This window comes from Odocoileus virginianus, chromosome 2, assembly GCF_023699985.2.
Source record: "Odocoileus virginianus isolate 20LAN1187 ecotype Illinois chromosome 2, Ovbor_1.2, whole genome shotgun sequence".
Taxonomy (NCBI): domain Eukaryota; kingdom Metazoa; phylum Chordata; class Mammalia; order Artiodactyla; family Cervidae; genus Odocoileus; species Odocoileus virginianus.
Window position 1 is genome coordinate 2,592,773 of NC_069675.1, and position 18,911 is coordinate 2,611,683.

At 50.1% G+C, this 18,911-nt stretch overlaps 1 long non-coding RNA gene across 1 annotated transcript; it reads left to right on the plus strand.

Annotated features, from left to right (window-relative positions):
* Positions 1-4,555: 4,555 nt before the first annotated feature.
* On the plus strand, positions 4,556-14,085 carry LOC139037066 (uncharacterized). The gene is made up of 3 exons (XR_011489856.1): positions 4,556-4,865; positions 11,131-11,210; positions 13,586-14,085. It is a non-coding gene; the product is annotated as an uncharacterized lncRNA (long non-coding RNA).
* Positions 14,086-18,911: the final 4,826 nt, after the last annotated feature.

Genomic DNA, 18,911 nt, shown 5'->3' on the forward strand with positions numbered 1-18,911 from the left:
TACGAGCCATGAGCACACCGCGGTTCGTGGCCTCCAGAGGAGACGCCTTCCATCTGGGGCCAGAGATGAGGCTTGATCACTCGGAGCTTTTATGTAGCAAAGTCTTATTAAAGTGTAAAAAAAGAGAAAGCTTCTGACATAGACATCAGAAGGGGACACAGAGAGTGCCGCCTTGCTAGTTTTTAGCAAGGCGCTATATGCCTGTTATCAAGTTGCTAAGCAGATAAAAAACTGCCTCAAAACTGAGAGAGCTGCACCAGGCCCTCGCCCACAATATAAATTTTGAGATAGCATTACAAGTGAGTCATCCACGGCAATAAAATAATTGACATGAATCTTGAAGAAAGGCAAATTTCCAAGCAAATAGGTAGTTCATTAACATAGTTTAAGAGAACATTTTCATGAATAAGAAGTACTGGTTTGTTGTGAGCCACCATCAGTTCAAGGTTTGAATCTTAGGCGGAACTGATTTAAAGAAAGGCAGATTCCAAGGCAAATACATAGTTTCATTAACATACTTTAAGAAAAACATTTCCATAAGAAAAACGCATTGGTTAGTTTGAGGTTTGAGAGAAGTTAAGTTCAAGCAGAATCAGGTGTCGCCATGACAACACAGGATTAGAAGAGAAAAGAAAAAAAAAAGAGTCTGCCACTTGCAGCTTATTTCCTCCTGCTGCTGGGGGACCTCTGGTCTCTCTACCAAGGCTATTAACCCTCGCAGGGGCTTTCAGGGGCTTTCGCAGTTCGATCCATTCAGGGAAATTCCACAGGCCACACAGTGCAACCAGAATTTCAGTTTTTGGATCTCAGAAAGAGAAACTAATGGATATACCACATAATTTGTTAACACGCAAATCTGGAGAAGATCGCTATAATTAAACTGTTATAGCCACGCTTTCCGGGAAACAAACTCACTCAGAAGGACAATGCAGATAGTGGAGTGCAGTTTATTACACCGGCGGGCCCCAGGCAGAGTCTCCTCTTAGCCAAGGACCCTGACCAGCATTTGTGGAAATCTTTTATACCCCATGTGTACGTGTCTAAACCCACCACCCCAATCCCCTGGTGCTTACAAAGGAAGGGTAAATGCAATCACAATAACCCCATCATTCATGTGTTATGTGTTCAAACAGTTAATAATCAATAAGCCCGTGGTTACATTCCAACCAGTTAATAACCGATAAGCCTGTGCTTACATTCTGATAGATACTGTCCGGAGGCAGGGGTCATTAGTGTCTGTTTTCTCTTAGGCGATGAGTAACCTGGATACGACCTTCAAGGTTCCCCTGTCCGGAGGGGGTCTTATCCTTCCATTGTCGTTCCCACAGGCACTAAGCAGAGAGTTCAGAGTCCACTGGAGTAGTGGCCGAGCATGATCAGCATGGACAGGCCTCAGGTGGAGTCCAGGCCCTATGAATTCCTTCTTCAAAACATCATAAAGTATCTGCCACAAACTTTTGAAAATTAACCTAAGTGGGAAAAATAAGGCATGTAATTGGCCTCTCTTCACTTCAAGTTCTGCCTCCAAATGACTTATGGGAGATATTTCAGTTTCAGAGCTTTTAGATTTCAGAAACTTGAAGAACAGGTTATGGACCTGTGTTTTATTTAGGACTTTTTATCTGTGTTCACAAGTGAGATCAGTTCAGTTCAGTCGCTCAGTCGTGTCCGACTCTTTGTGACCCCATGAATCGCAGCACGCCAGGCTTCCCTGTCCATCACCAACTCCCGGAGTTTACTCAAACTCATGCCCATCGAGTTGGTGATGCCATCCAGCCATCTCATCCTCTGTCGTCCCCTTCTCCTCCTGCCCCCAATCCCTCCCAGCATCAGGGTCTTTACAAATGAGTCAGCTCTTCACATGAAGTGGCCAAAGTATTGGAGTTTCAGCTTCAGCATCAGTCCTTCCAATGGACACCCAGGACTGATCTCCTTCAGGATGGACTGGTTGGATCTCCTTGCAGTCCAAGGGACTCTCAAGAGTCTTCAACACCACAGTTCAAAAGCATCCATTTTTCAGCGCTCAGCTTTCTTCACAGTCCAACTCTCACATCCATACATGACCACTGGAAAAACCATAGCCTTGACTAGACGGACCTTTGTTGCAAAGTAATGTCTCTGCTTTTTAATATGCTATCTAGGTTGGTCATAACTTTCCTTCCAAGGAGTAAGCGTCTTTTAATTTCATGGCTGCAATCACAATCCGCAGTGATTTTGGAGCCCAAAAAAATAAAGTCTGACACTGTTTCCACTGTCTCCCCATCTATTTCCCATGAGGTGATGGGACCAGATGCCATGATCTTAGTTTTCTGAATGTTAAGCTTTAAGCCAATTTTTTCACTCTCCTCTTTCACTTTCATCAAGAAGCTTTTTAGTTCCTCTTCACTCTCTGCCATAAGGGTGGTGTCATCTGCATATCTGAGGTTATTGATATTTCTCCCAGCAATCTTGATTCCAGCTTGTGCTTCTTCCAGCCCAGCGTTTCTCGTGATGTACTCTGCATATAAGTTAAATAAGCAGGGTGACAATATACATCCTTGACATACTCCTTTTCCTATTTGGAACCAGTCTGTTGTTCCATGTCCAGTTCTAACTGTTGCTTCCTGACCTGCACACAGATCTCTCAAGAGGCAGGTCAGGTGGTCTGGTATTCCCATCTCTTTCAGAATTTTCCACAGTTTATTGTGATCCACACAGTCGAAGGCTTTGGCATAGTCAATAAAGCAGAAATAGATGTTTTTCTGGAACTCTCTTGCTTTTTCGATGATCCAGCGGATATTGGCAATTTGATCTCTGGTTCCTCTGTCTTTTCTAAAGTGAGATAGACTTAAGATTTTCTATTCTCGTTTTCTATCCTCATCTGCTTTTAGAATCTAGCTAATGATAATCTCAGTGGTAAAGAATCAGCCTGCCAATGCAGGAGACTCAGGTTCGATCTGTAGGTTGGGAAGATCCCTTGGAGAAGGTAATGGCAACCACTCCAGTATTCTTGCCTGGAAAATCCCATGTACAAAAGAGCCTGGAGGGCTGCAGTTCATGGGGTCGCAAAGAATTGGACATGGACAGTTGTTAGGGGAAGCACACTGATTGAAACTGCCCACCCTGGCCAGGCACCATAGTAATCATTTGCATGAGTTGTTTTAAGGCAGGAGATCCTGATAAGGAATACGGAGCTAATAAGCCACCACCAACTGGAAGAGTTCAGGAAAGGTCAAAAGGAGACACCGCGTGTCTGTCCACTTCCCAGAATCCCTCTTGCCAGCATCCATCTTGGCTGAGTGATGCGTGCGCCACCAGGAAAGACTCTGAATTAGAATGATTGGCCAAAGACCACCCAGAAACCAATCCCATCACCATAAAACTCAAGACTGCGAGCCACGCGGCAGAGCAGTTCTCCTGGGTTCCCTTACCCTCCTGCTCTCCACCTGGGCGCCCTTTCCCAATAAAATCTCTTGCTTTGTCAGCACATGTGTCTCCTTGGACAATTCATTTCTGAGTGTTAGACAAGAGCCCAATTTCAGGCCCTGAAAGGGGTCCGCCTTCCTGCAACAAGGAGACTGAGCATGCAATAATATTCTTACGAATAAGAGTTACTTCCTTTCTGTTGCCTCTGTTCTAACTTCACCAACAGCCAAAAATGTGCAGGGTTATCTAGAACCTCTTGGGTCCTTCGTGCACTGCAAACCTGCCCATCAGAACTCCACCCCAGGTAGACTATGTGTGTGACCAGGGCCCCACCTGCTCAGGGAAGGCAGCAGAGAGCATAGCCTTCTTCACAGACAGACCCTCGTCCCTCCCAGCCACCAGCACAGCCCCTGGACGGGCACCTCCAAAGGAGGGGCGTTCGTCCCTGGAGGTGGGTACATTTCCCACCCAAGGGAGCTGACGGGGGGCACGGGCTGGGCAGAAGTGAAATTCCATCTCCTGCTGTTGTAGCCACGCGTACCAGGAAACAAACTCACTCAGAAGGACAATGCAGATAGTGGAGTGCAGTTTATTACAGAGTCTCCTCTTAGCCAGGGACCCCGACCAGTTTTTGTGAAAACCGTATTAAGTGTACTTGCTCAAACCCACCTCCACCTCCCCAAATTCCTTGAAACTAGTCTGGACAGGGTAAAAGAGAGAAATAATCAAAGTTAACCCATGATTCATGTGTCACAAGACAAGATAAACAGTGGATATTTATCAATAGGACTGTGGTCATATCCTGATAAATATAATGGAATTTACCACTTTGTTCTGTTACAGAGATAATTAGCATATTCTTTTAGGCAACGGAGAGTCCAAGTGGAAGTCCTGAGGCTCTTTGATCCGGCGGTCTGGTTTCCCATTGGTGTGCCGCTTCCATAGACACCGGGCACGGAGTTCAGAGTCCACTGGGAGGGCGACCGTGTGTGTGTGTGTGTGTGTGTGGCCTAATGTTCGCAGCCTGGGCGAAGACGGGGCCCGGCTCTGTCTGTTTCCTCCTTCACTACCGTTTTCAGCACCCTTTGTCTTTTTTGAAATTTATTTTTGGCTGTGCTGGGTCTTTGTTGTATTGCTTGGGTTTGTTCTAGTGAGTGGGCTTCTCGTCGTGGTGGCTCCTCTAGTTGAGGCTCACGGGCTCCAGGCACACGGCCCCGGGAGCTGCAGCAGGCAGGCTCAGCAGCCGTGGCTCTAGGGCGCTGTCTCAGTAGTTGTGGCACACGGGCTTCGCTGCTCACGGCATGTGGGAGCTTCTCGGACCGGGGATGGAACCTGTGTCCCCTGCAGTGGCAGGCGTCACCAGGGGAGTCCTCATGGCACCCTTTTGCATCCATGGTGAGCAGCAGCAGCTCCTGGCAGAGGTCAAGGCGGAGCTCCAGAGGACTGTGAAGAGGAAGCAGGTCAGGCCCCTGACATTTTCCTCTCTGTACCCGGCTCCCCTCCCCTACTCTACCCTCACCCGTGTCAGATGTGGTCAAAGTCCTCTGAATGCCTGGCATTCCTCCTTGGCAACTTTTTCCTGGAATATGACAGCTCAGAGCTGGTCCCCTAGCAATGTCACCAGGAAAACCCCTGGATTCCTGGAACTCTCCCCAGGCTCCCTGCTAAGTATGACCCTTCCCAAAGGCTTAAGAGAAGCATGCACTTCTGTGATCCAATTTATTTCCGATTGCTGCAGTGTACCCTGCTGAGCTGGGCATTACTGTACCCAGCAGGGCACTGGGTCCCTCCAGCTCGCTAAGCTATGCACTCTGGCTACACAGCAATTGTCCAGCTGGAGGTCAGGGGCCTTGGAGGTGGAGCCCCAGAGTGTGTGAGGCTTAAAGCAGCAGTGATGGCAGCAGGGCCTGACCTCCCAGTGCACACGTACCCACTGAGTCGTTGCATAAAGTTGTTACGAAGGCCACTGTTGTGTGCCCGGCGCTGCAAGGACACCTAACCTGGAGCTTGGCCAGCTGCAGGCTGGCCGGAGAATAGATGTAGGAGAGGCAAGACCCTGGGTGGAAGCTGGCCTGGGAGGGCAACCAAGGCTCCACGGCTCAGGACTCAGGGATTCAGATGAGGGGGCCGCGGGGGCTGCGTTCTGGGTTTCGGAGGGGGTGAGGAGCCCCCGGGAGTGCAGGAGTGAAACAAGAGGGGAAAGTTTCTGAAGGCAAGGTGGTTCTGATGTCAGGGAGGGAGGTACCCATGTTACCCACGCGGGTCCTTGGACTCTGCGTGCATGCGTGTGTGCATGCTCAGTCGTGTCTGACTCTTTGTGATCCCCTGGACTGTAGCCCTCCAGGCTCCTCTGTCCGTGAAATTTTCCAGACAGGAATATTGGAGTGAGTTGTCACTTCCTTCTTCAGGGCATCTTCCTGACCCGGGGATCGAACCCTGCGTCTCTTGCATTTCCTGCACTGGCAGGCGGATTCTTATATCACTGAGCATCCTGGGAAGCCCAGGTCTTTGTTTACCTTTGGCCAATTATCTTGTTTCTTTCTTCACACCTGACTGGCCCTTGAACCCTTCCCAAGATGTGTGGGCATATTTTTCTAAGATGGATCCCACCGCAGAGGCCCGTGGGTGCATGTCCATACTTATTATGGGGTGGGGGACCCCCCCTTTTCGACCCCCAAGAAGCCTTCCTGCACACGTGCAGACAGGGAGGCCTTCCTTGACCTCAGGAGACCTTCTCTCTTTACTTTAGCAGAGCTCAGCTTTTGCCACCAGCTTTGTCCTTGGAGTGTCTGAGGGAGAACAAAGCTCGAATTTTACTCCACTTGACAAACACCACGTATCCAGCCCAGGGGTCCATCTGCCTCCTACCTCATGGCCTCTTATCAAATTCTGTTGGTTAAAGCGTCCAAGGACCCAGGTTGGTAACAGAAACAGCCAAACCAGTGATGGTTTTTCTTGACTATTATGCAGACTCTTCTGAATTCCAAACACTGATATCGCTGAGCCCTTGACACTGAACTTCAAGGAGGCAGCAGCTGAAGATGGAGCAGAAGGAAGCTTTGCAGGCATGTTTTCCAGACCAGAAGTTTTCCATGACCAATGCAACTATTTATTTGCACCTGAAATCATTTCTTTTCAAGTCTAGTTGACTTGATTAAAACCAACCAGTGAAGACTTATGTGCTTCCAAGAGCAACAAGAACTAAATTAGATTACCCTCCTGGATGAAACAACTGGGGGAAAAAAAAAAGCCATAATATATAAAATAATGGTTTTTCAAGATATTGGATAGCAGACAACAAAAGACAGTAATTCCCAAGAAATGGGAAAATGAAAGATGTTGCCCCACCAGCCACTCAAGCTAGGCAGTCAAGAACCATACCCTAGGAGACTTCCCTGGTGGTCCAATGGCTAAGAATCCACCTTATAGGGACTTTCCTGGTGGTCCAGTGGCTGGGAGTCCTCCTTCCAATGCAGGGGACATGGGTTCCATCCCTGGTCAGGGAACTAGGATCCCACATGCCTCAGAACAGCTAAGCCCACGTGCCACAACTACTGAGCCTGCATGCCCCAGAGCCTGCAACCTACATCGGAAGATCCCCATGCAGCCAAATAAATAAAATAGGAAAAAAAAAAGGATCCACCTTACAATGCAGGGGACACAGGTTCGACTCTTGGTTGGGAGGTGGGGGTGGGGTAGGATCCCACATGCCTCGGGGCAACTAAGATTGCTGATAAGCCCACAGCTCTGGAGTCTCAGCCACAAGGGATAGGACCCACCTGGAATGAGGCAGAGGGAGAGCGTGAAGATGGTGCCCACCTGCCTCTGTCATTGGAGTGTATTTCAACTGGCCCCAGGTGCGTGTTAAATTAGAGGCTTCCCCTCAGGCCAAAGCTTCAAAATCAGCAACTAGGCCCCTTGGGCAGGACGTCTGGGCACGTTTCAGCTGGCCGCCTCTGCCCTGCTCCTTGGTGCTGCTGAGCTCCCCCTCGAGCCCTCTGAGAAGCATCTCTCTACTACAACTGTGCAGGGCTTGCGGAATAAGTCCCGCGGGCTTTTAAAGCTAGCTGTTTGGGGGGCTTGTCTCTCAGGGCCAGGTCTTAACAGCTGGGAACGCCTGATGTGGGGTTCAAGCCCTTCACTCCACGGGGAGAAGCTCTGGGCTTTGAGTTTCCTTCTGCCTGTGGGTCGCCAGGCAGGGAGGGCGTTTATCACAAGATAGGGTCTCAGCCTTGCCTACTGGCTTCCATGGGAGGTTTTATTTATTTTTTTATTTTTTATTATGTTTTGGCTGCACTGTGAGGCAAGTGGGATCTTCATTCCCTGACCAGGGATTGAACTCACACCCCTTGCAGTGGAAGCACAGAGTCTTAACCACTGGACTACCAGGGAAGTCCCCCCTGTGAGTCTTTTTTCTTGTTTATCCTATGTGCAGGAGTTAAGTTCCTTTCAGAGGAGAATGTCCCCTCTGTAGCTGCAGATTCAGTGTTTCTGTGGGAGGAGGGCTTCCTTGGTAGCTCAGTTGGTAAAGAATCTGCCTGCAATGCAGGAGACCCTTGTTTGATTCCTGGGTTGGGAAAATCTGCTAGAGAAGGGATAGGCTACCCACTCCAGTATTCTGGCCTGGAGAATTCCATGGACTGTATAGTTCATGGGATCGCAGAGTCAGACACGACTGAGTGACCTTCACTTTCATGGGAGGAGGTGAGTTCAGGACCCTCCCACACGGCCAGAACCAGCTTGGCATTTTGTTTACCAGTTAGATCCACACAGCCTTCAGATCCAGACAGTCTGCTCCTCACTAGTTACTCCAGAGGAGATCAAATGGCCACACAGAGACTTGTGCATGAATCCTCCTCACAGCAGCTTCGTCTGTAATTGCCCCAAACAATGTACATGTCCATCTATAGGTGAACAGTAGGCAAATTAAGGTATATCCACACATGGTAATAATACTGGGCCAAAAATAAGAATAAACTATTATAAAAGCAGCCATGGGGATGAATCTCTAGTTAGGGCAAGTGAAAGAAGAGAAAAGAATTTCTAGAAAATGGAAACAAACCTGTGAGGGGTGAGGAGAGGCAGGAGGGAACTTTGGGGAGTAATTGCTATGTTCAGGATCTTAATTGCAATAGTAGATTTATAGGTATATATGGATGTCAAAATTTGTCAAATTGTTGTTTGTTGTTTAGTCATGAGGTTGTATCTGATTCTTTTGCGACTCCGTGGACTGTAGCCCACCAGTCTCCTCTGTCCCTGGGATTTGCCAGGCAAGAATACTGGAATGGGTTGCCATTTCCTCCTCCAGGGGATCTTCCCGACCCAGGGATCGAACCCAGGTCTCTGGTGTCTCCTGCATTGCAGGCAGATTCTTTACCACTGAGTCACAGGAAAGCCCATTGTCAAACAGCACAGTGTAACTATATGCAGTGAACTGCATGTCAGCTACACCTCAAAGGTGTTTCTGAAAATCCAGCAGTGGAGTACTCCTCACCTGAGGGGAACAGCCTGGGTGGGAATGAGCCTGCCCAGGGCCCTGCCAGCCAGGGACAGAGGTGGAGGACCCTTTGTCGTGGGCCGCAGCCCAGGATGCCATTTCATACACCACACTGCCACCCTCTGGCCAGGGCCAGGCTTCAGTGCTGGGCAGGCGGGGCAGCCTGACAGGGAGGCCTTCACCGGGCTCAGAAACCCCTGCCCAAGGGGATGTCTCAAGAGTTGTGGGTGCTGCTACGGTAAGTGGGGCCCCAGCTGCAGCAGCAAACCCAGACGCTGCAAGGCCAGGTGGTGGCACAGTTGAGTGGGGACTCAGAGGACGGCCACTGCTCAACTCCACACCCTTGTTGCCAGAGTCAGGGCCCACTGTTGCCAAACCTTTTAAAGACGAGCTAGAAGTCCAGGGTTATATGGAAAGTCCTCCAGTTGTTTTGATGACAAATTTATTCACTGCTTGGACTAGTGCAAACCTATTACAACATGTCCATGGGCCATAACCAGCCTGGCGGTGGCCAGTTTGCAGCCTCTATGTGAACGCTTATATTTACTTCCCCAGAGCCAGCCGAGAGGCAGGTGGCCGTGCTCACTGTTTATTTACAGCCACCTTGGTCTTTGTTGCCGCCCGGGCTTTTCTCTAGTTGCAACAAGCAGGGGCTACTCTCTGGCTGCAGAACACAGGCTTCTCGTGGGCTCTAGAGCTCGGGTTCAGCAGTTGTGACCCACAGGCTTAGCTGCTCCGGCATGCAGGATTTTCCCTGACCAGGGAGCCTGTGTCCCCTGCATTGGCAGGCGGATTCTCATCCAGTGCACCATCAGGGAAGTTCTTGCACTCTTGTAATAATGCAACAAAGACGAGGAGCCCAGGGCCGGGACAGCAAGATATCATTTTATCTGTCAAAATGTTACCGACCTGGGTCCTTGGACTCTTTTATCAGTAGAAATTGAAGAGAGGCCATTCCAGGAATTCAGGTAAGACTTTCCTGCGACTTGTGCTGCAGGAGGGAGTGAAAACAAGTAACAGGCACCCTTGCTCCCTGAGGGGTGTCCAGCTGGCCTCATTGGGTGATGGTGGGAGTGGATCAGTGGGTGCGGCTGGAGGGGTGGCTTAGGTGGTCTGCCTGCCCCCTTGATGGTGCTGTGTGCAGGGACCATGCACACGGCCCTGTTTTTGCTCCAGACACCTCAGAAGTGGCAGTTGAGTATTGTGGTCTTTTTGTATCTTGTTCACAATTTGCCCCAACTGCACAAATGTGCAGTTATTTTCAGTCCCTTATAGTTTATTTGACTCTGTTGCTGGAGGAGACATTTGTCCAGGTGCAAGCGCTGCGGCAAAGGGTCCCAGGTTCCAGCCTCATCCCCCACTGAGGGATCCTACACCCCTGGACTGAATTGTCCTGAGTAATGAAGGGAGGATTGGATGGGCCTGTGGGTTCTTAAAGGCTTGCAAATCACAGGCAAGGGTTACTTGTTTAACTGTTCTTTTCAGTCCCTTCCCTGAAAAAGCCTTTTGCATCAAGTCCCATGGTGCATCCCTCCCATAGTGGGTGGTATCCCACAAGCTCTTAGTGAGTGTCTGTTGTTGGCCTCAGGGATTACAACCTTGTTATCCTTCTAAGACCAGCCCGTGCTTCCTCCCTCAGCACCCCATTTCTCCGCAGTTTCTTTTCTGGGGGGACTACTGGAGCACACTGGGAGCTCGGGGCAACCGATCACTAGGGCCGTAACTTGCTCAGTCTCCTGCAGTAGAGCTGCCTGTTCTGCAGTTCAATCTGCTTTGTTCTTCCCTTGGCTCCGCAAAGACCCACCCCTTTGATGGCCCCTGAAGTGGGTCACTGCCCCTGGGTCAGCAGCAGCCCTCCTTTTGAAAGAGTCAGAATTAAATCTTTGTTTCATGGGAGAATTTTCAGTAGCTAACATTCCTCTTTCTTTCTAAATGGCAGCGTGAGCATGGAGCATGCGGAACCCATATCTATTTTGTTTATTTAATTGGAGCATTGCTTTACAGTGTTGTATTCGTTTCTGCTGTGCAACAACGTGAATCAGTTATTCTGTTGTTGTTTGGTTGCTAAGTCATGTCTGACTCTCTTTGTGACTCCATGAACTGTAGCTCACCAGGCTCCTCTGTCCATGGGATTTCCCAGGCAAGAATATTGGAATGGTTTGCTATTTCCTTCTCCAAGGGACCTTCCCAACCCAGGGACTGAGTCTGCACCTTCTGTGCATTCGCAGGCAGATTCTTTACCAGTGAACCGACAGGGAGCCTTAATCCAGTGCCTTAGACCACTCAGCCACAGTACCCTGAATCAACTGTAAGTATACACATATCCACTCCCTCATGAGCCTCTCCCCCCACCCCTACACCCATATTGAGAGTTGGTAAAAATATTTGATTTATCCTTCCCTAATTGCAACGCTCTCATCCATGCAATTGGCTCAGCCTCCTGGGCCGATGTCTGGGGCGGCAGGGCCTCAGCTCCTATAACTTCAGCTAGACTAAGTCATATCCCACCTTTTGGGTTTCCATTTCTACAAAACTGCTCCCATCAGTAAACCATCTGATCTCAGAGCTGTCAGGAGGTTCATCTAGAAGATCAGACCTGCTCAAGTAAGTTTTTCTCTACAATGATGTAGTAAGTCTCCTCCTGGCTGCTGGAAGCAGAGTTGCCAGGTTCAGGGTTTGGCACACCTTTAAGGTAATGTCGGGGTCCATTGGGAGGGCCTGATATCTTGTTAACCTTCCCCCAGTCAACCAGTGCTGTCCTTTGAGCACAGACTGTACCTGAGGAAGCATTAATAGAGCTGGGTATTGTCCCCAGGGTAAACTCACGAGCCTCATTAACCATACAGGCTGTGGCTCCTACTGCCTGTAGCAGCTTGGCCACCCCAGGACTATTGAATTCAATTGTGCTGAAAAGTAAGTCATGGTCTCTGATCTGGTCCCAGCTTTTGGGTCAGGACTCCTAGCATTACCCCTGATGTCTCACGAACATAAAGGGTAAAGGGCCTGTTCAAAGCTGGAAGTCCCAGTACTGTTGCTCAGCTCAAAATCTTCAGAGTCTCAGAGGCCCGCTAGTGGTCCCTATTTCATTGGAGGGGCCTTTTTTCCCCCTTTAAGAGCCTAAAATAAGGGTTTGGCTTGTTGTTGTTCGGTCACTAAAATCGTGTTTGACTCTTTGCGACCCCATGGACTGCAACACGCCAGGCTTCCCTGTCCTTCACCATCTCCTGGAGTTTGCTCAAACTCACGTCCACTGAGTCGGTGATGCCATCCAAGCATCTCATGCTCTGTCGTCCCCTTCTCCTCTTGCCCTCAATTTTTCCCAACATCAGGGTCTTTTCCAATGAGTCAGCTCTTTGCATCAGGTGGCCAAAGGATTGGAGCTTCAGCATCAGTCCTTCCAATGAATATTCGGGGTTGATTTCCTTTAGGATTGACTGGTTTGATCTCCTTGCTGTCCAAGGGACTCTCAAGAGTCTTCTCCAACACCACAACGCAAAAGCATCAATTCTTTGGTGTACAACCTTCTTTATGGTCCAACTCTCTCATAGCAGAGCCTGCAGCCTGCCCAACACCTGACTTCCAGGGACTGCCCTGGTGGATGAGGGATGCTGTCACCCCAGGTTCCCTAAAGTTCTGCATGTAGGTGCACTGAGGGGAGGTGGGCACAGCAAGGTGGGTTGGGGACAGCATGATGACAGGACAACATAGAAAAGTACAGATTTAATTGGAATCGCTCCTTCCTGCCCTCATATCTCATGGTGGGACGGATGGGAGTTTTCCTTCCTCTGAAATGACAGCCTCAGTGATGCACTAGCCCCAGCACACTGCTTGGCAGAACCTCATCCTCAACATATGCAGCCGCTGCCACCTGGGGGCTCAGGGGATGTGAAATGAGAGGCATTTGTCCCCTTGGCCAGGACAGTTCTCCCCAAAGTGCCTGCTAGTAAAATACTTATAGCCTTTGAAAGAGATGCTTACAAAAGATGTTTTGTACCAATAAATACAGTCAACTCTCAGTAGTTCTAAAGTCACAGGCAATACTAAACTGCTTCATTGTTGTACAAACTACAGGGTCAGGTTCCTAGGAGCCTCTGGTCACAACGGTTTCATCAACTGACGGATGCATAACCTAGTTTGATGTGTGTTTCTGTTTAGAGACCTCTTATCTAGTATATAGTTGATTCATTAACACTGGATTCCCAGCCAGCTGCACTCCAACTCACAACTGAGCAAAGATTATCAATGGTGTATTTTCCCTGGTAGGCACACCCCAGCCTTCCTGAGCTTAGGAGCACTAGATGGCACTTTGGTATTATTCTCAGGGCCACTTTAAACCGTGAAGGCACAAACAAAAACACAAAAATGAGAAGGAAAATATAGACCCAAATAGACCATGAAAAGGGTGACTTTACAATACGAAACAGGAAGGTAGAGAACTGCCTTTGTTTAAAGTCAAGCTGGGAACATGCCAGTCAAATTTTCACCCCAGAACTGCTGGGGACAGTGAGGAATCAGGGAGGCGTGATGTTTTGAGTTCTTTAACACATACAAGCACATACAAACACAACTTGTTACTTTTCTTCTTATCATTCCATTCTATATCTTGGGGACATTTTCTTGTGCGTAAACACACGTATATTTTAGGCCTTCTGATGTGGTTCTAATTTCTTTTCTCCATTTAAGGCAAGTGAAGCGGAGCCAAAATTTGTATCTCACCATCACAAGAACAGTTTGGGATGTGTGAATGGGAATGTTCCAGAAGCTAACTGTGGGAATGCTGAAGGGACTTTGACCCAAAGTACCCTCTTTGATCCAAATACTCTCCCTATGAGTGTGATTTGGATCACACTCTGATCCAAATACCCTCCCTAAAGAAAGCTTATATGTGTATAACTACTGTACAGTAAAGATTGGCACAACATTGCAAGTCAACTACACTTCAATTTTCTTTAAAAAAATGTTTTTTAAATCACAAATACCCCACCGTCTCTCCAAAGCGCACACTGAGTAAGCAAATCTCCAAACAGAAAAAGGTTTCTGCACAAAGAAAGCTCCTTGAAAGAGTGGTAGACAGTTATTCACCCCAGTGCAAATCCAAATACTGGAATATTGGCAATAGTCTTGAATTTCAACAAATAATTGGGAAGATTCAATGGAAGATACACAGACCACCGTTGTTTCAGCTTAAGGTCAGCAAAACCCCAGTGATGCTGGTCATACCAATGCTGGAGAACCTAAAGTTCATGGTCAAATTCAAACAGACTCACACTGAGGTTCCCCCGGACACCCCCGCAAAGCTGCTTCCCTGAGCCCTTGAGGCTCACACCCTGGCCCTGGCCGCTGTGTTCCTGGAGCATGAAATGCTCAGAAATATTTGCCATGAATGGAGCCCCTGTGCCAATAAACTGTGGTCCCTGTATTAAGTCCCATAGGAGAAAGTGTTCTCACTGTCGGGCCCTGGAAAGCCTGACTTTCTGTGCAGCACCCAGGTTGCTACTGTGTCGTTGAACTTGCCAACACGGGATCCCAGGGCCAGCTGTGCAGAAATCGGGTGACTTCAGGAGGCAGGAGGAAGTGGGAGAGAGGCGGCCACAGCATGGTTGATGTGTGAACAGAGGGAACAACCTGCTTCTGAGGGGAGGAGGGAGGGAGAACCCCAGATTATTACCTGGAGCGGGGAGAGGCGCAGGTGCAGTTGGACTTTTCACTGGAGTCAGGAGGATGGCTTATCCTTTTAATGTTTATTTAATTGGCTGAGCTGGGTCTTAGCTGTGGCATCTAGTTCCCTGCTGTTGTTCAGTCACTCAGCTGTGTCCGACTCTTTGTGACCCCATGGACTGCAGCACGCCAGGCTTCCCTGTCCTTCACCATCTTCCAGAGCTTGCTCAAACTTGAGTCCATTGAGAGGGTGATGCCATCCAACCGTCTCATCCTCTGTCACCCCCTTCTCCTCCTGCCCTCAATCTCTCCCAGCATCAGGGTATTTTCCAGTGAATCAGCTCTTTGCCTCAAGTGGCCTGATGCTGATTCCTTCCAGTGTGTTTTTAATTTCAGCTATTGTGTTCTTCAGCTCTGTTTGGTTCTTTATAGTTTAACTTTTTGTTAAATCTCTCACTGTGCTCATCATCTTTCTCCCAAGTTGACTGAGCATCTTTCTGATCATTATTTTGAATTCTTTTTTAAATCATTTATTTCCGGCTATACTGAGTCTTCGTTGCTTTGCGACGGCTTTCTCTAGTTGTGGGCTTCCCAGAAGGCTCAGATGGCAAAGCGTCTGCCTGCAGTGCGGGAGACCTGGATTCGGTCCCTGGGTCGGGAAGATCCCTTAGAGGAGGGAATGGCAACCCACCCCAGTATTCTTGCCTGGGGAATCCCATGGACAGAGGAGCTTGGCGGGCTACAGTTCATGGGGTCACACAAAGTGGGACACGACTGAATGACAAGCACTTTCACTTTCTCTCATGGTGAGCGAGGGCTGCCCTTTGTTGCACTGCACTGCGGTGGCCTCTCTGCTCTCGCTGCAGAGCAGGGCTTGAGCTGAGTGGGCCTCAGTAGCTGCAGTGTGCAGGCTCTAGGTGCATGGGCCTCTGTAGCTGCAGTGTGCAGGCTCTAGAGTGTGGGCTCAGTAGCTGCAGTGTGCAGACTCTAGAGTGTGGGCTCAGTAGCTGCAGCGTGCAGGCTCTAGAGTGTGGGCTCAGTAGCTGCAGTGTGCAGACTCTAGAGTGTGGGCTCAGTAGCTGCAGTGTGCAGGCTCTAGAGTGTGGGCTCAGTAGCTGCAGTGTGCAGGCTCTAGGTGTATGGGCCTAAGTAGCTGCAGTGTGCAGGCTCTAGAGTGTGGGCTCAGTAGCTGCAGTGTGCAGGCTCTAGAGTGTGGCCTCAGTAGCTGCAGTGTGCAGACTCTAGAGTGTGGGCTCAGTAGCTGCAGTGTGCAGGCTCTAGAGTGTGGGCTCAGTAGCTGCAGTGTGCAGGCTCTAGAGTGTGGGCTCAGTAGCTGCAGTGTGCAGGCTCTAGAGTGTGGCCTCAGTAGCTGCAGTGTGCAGGCTCTAGAGTGTGGCCTCAGTAGCTGCAGTGTGCAGGCTCTAGAGTGTGGGCTCAGTAGCTGCAGTGTGCAGGCTCTAGAGTGTGGCCTCAGTAGCTGCAGCATGCAGGCTCTAGAGTGTGGGCTCAGTAGCTGCAGTGTGCAGGCTCTAGGTGCATGGGCCTCAGTAGCTGCAGTGTGCAGGCTCTAGAGTGTGGGCTCAGTAGCTGCAGTGTGCAGGCTCTAGGTGCATGGGCCTCAGTAGCTGCAGTGTGCAGGCTCTAGAGTGTGGGCTCAGTAGCTGCAGTGTGCAGGCTCTAGAGTGTGGCCTCAGTAGCTGCAGTGTGCAGGCTCTAGAGTGTGGCCTCAGTAGCTGCAGTGTGCACGCTCTAGAGTGTGGCCTCAGTAGCTGCAGTGTGCAGGCTCTAGAGTGTGGGCTCAGTAGCTGCAGTGTGCAGGCTCTAGAGTGTGGGCTCAGTAGCTGCAGTGTGCAGACTCTAGAGTGTGGGCTCAGTAGCTGCAGTGTGCAGACTCTAGAGTGTGGGCTCAGTAGCTGCAGTGTGCAGGCTCTAGAGTGTGGGCTCAGTAGCTGCAGTGTGCAGGCTCTAGGTGCATGGGCCTCAGTAGCTGCAGTGTGCAGACTCTAGAGTGTGGGCTCAGTAGCTGCAGTGTGCAGGCTCTAGGTGCATGGGCCTCAGTAGCTGCAGTGTGCAGACTCTAGAGTGTGGCCTCAGTAGCTGCAGTGTGCAGACTCTAGAGTGTGGGCTCAGTAGCTGCAGTGTGCACGCTCTAGAGTGTGGGCTCAGTAGCTGCAGTGTGCAGACTCTAGATTGTGGGCTCAGTAGCTGCAGTGTGCAGGCTCTAGAGTGTGGCCTCAGTAGTTGTGGCACATGGGCTTAGTTGCTCCACAGCATGTGGGCTCTTCCTGAACCAGGGATCAAACTTGTGTCCCACGTGTTGGCAGGCAGATTCCTATCCAGTGCCCATCAGGGAAGTTTTCCACCTTGCTTAGTTCTTCTGGGGTTTTATCTGGGGAAACTCGGGTTTTATCCTTTACTTGGAACATAGTCCTCTTGTCATCTCATTTTGCCTGAGTCTCTGTTTTTATTTCTATGTATTAGGTAGGCAGGTTCTGTTTCCCGATCTTGGAGAAGTGCTCTTATGTAGGACACACCCTGTGGTGCCAGCAGCACAGTGCCCTCTGCTCACCAGACGTACATGCTCTAGGAGTGCCCCCTAGGTGGGCTGCACAGGCCCGTGTGTTGTGGTGGGCTGACCAGTATGGGCACACAGGTATGAAAGGCTGGCTCCCAGGCCCTGCCTCCTGTGGGTGGGACTGGGCAAATTGTGCCCAGTTTGTTGGGAACTTTGAGGGGATAAAGAGATGGTATTTACTATGTTTTCTACATTTCTGTCAAACCATAAATGGTAAAGCTTGAGGCAGAGGAGTCCCTTGGCTGGGATCCAGGGGGTTGTGATCTAGTCCTGACCACACCATGAACTGCTGAGTGGCCTTGGGCAGGTCTGAGAGTCTCTGGGCCTCAGTTTTTCTAGCTGTAAAATGGGGACATGACCATTTGTCATGGCTTACTTACTTCATGCAGACCTGAGAGGGACAGGCAGGCTGACCCAGAGGATCAGAGTCACCACCTCCAGGCTCATGAGGCGACCCCTACGTTCTCCTCCTTCAGACAAAGGGGAGGGGGCGCAGGGCAGCTGGAAGACAGGACACAGGTGTGTGTGCTGGTCACGGAGGAGCGGGAGGGCAGCTCGTTCTCCTTGCTCAGCCACAGGCTCAGGGACTCTCCCCCACTGCCTCCCTGCCTTTGCTCATGGGCTTCTTCCAAGTGGAATTTCCTGAGCAGATTGCCGGCAGCCAGGAGGCCTCTGCTTGTGTGCGTGGAGCGGGGAAGGCAGGTATTGCTTAGGCAACAATGCTGGGGCTGGGGGGTGGGGGGTTGCGGCTAGCACAGAAGACGGCATGCTGGGGCCGTATGAGGGGCTGGGGGCGGACAGGGGACATGGTGGTCCCGGTCCCCAGAGGGAGGGCTTGTTGTTACCCAGACTGCCATCTCACACCTTACGTGGTCTAACCGGAAACCACCTGGAAGCACATGAGCAGGGGAATTCTTCTCCGTCCCTGGGAAAGCCCCCAGGGAGTCCGGCCCAGGCGGGTTTCCTGCGTCAGCACAGCGGCCCGGTCATCCTCGGCTGTGCTTTTATTTTCCTTTCCCTCTGTACCGCCCTCCTGATGACGGCATATTGCCCATTCCCTCTTCTTTGATCCAGTGACTCCTTATCACCACTACCTACAAACCCTGGACTTCTAGGAAAGGGAAACTTGGGGCCTGCTTCTCAGGTGCCTCGCAGGCAGAATGTGTTTGACTGAGGTGAGAGGGGCCGGCTGGCACGTCAACCTCCCTGCAGCCAGCCTGGACCTCCAGGGCCGCTGCAGGCACTCAACGGCCGGCAGAGTGCTCCGCGGCCGGCTCCAGCCCACCTTCCTCCGGGCTCCTCTGTGGCTCCCTGCCCTCCGCCGTGGCCAGTGTGACCACCCCAGGATCCCCGGACACGGCCTCCACTTGTATATGCAGAGCCCACCATGTGGAGCACCTCTTTCCCTCCTCTCTGCTTTCAAGCTTAGACCTGAAAAAACAGTTTAAAAGTCACTTCCTGTTTGAAGCTTTTCCTCCCAGGGCTAATATTCCCTTCCTTTTCTTCTACTAGCACATCTTCATTCATCTATTTTGGTGTGGGTTTTTTGGTGGGTTTTTTTTTTTGTTGCTGTATAATTTAAAAATTGGATGCAACTCATATATCCATCTCTTTAAAGTGTGCAGTCCAGTGGTTTTAGTATCTTCACAAAGTTGTGCAACCATTAGCAAAATCAATTTTAGAACCCTAAAGAAACCCATACCCCTTAGTTGTCACTCCCCATTCTTCCTCTCTCCAGCCCCTATACTAATCTACTTTCTGTCTCTGGATTTGCCT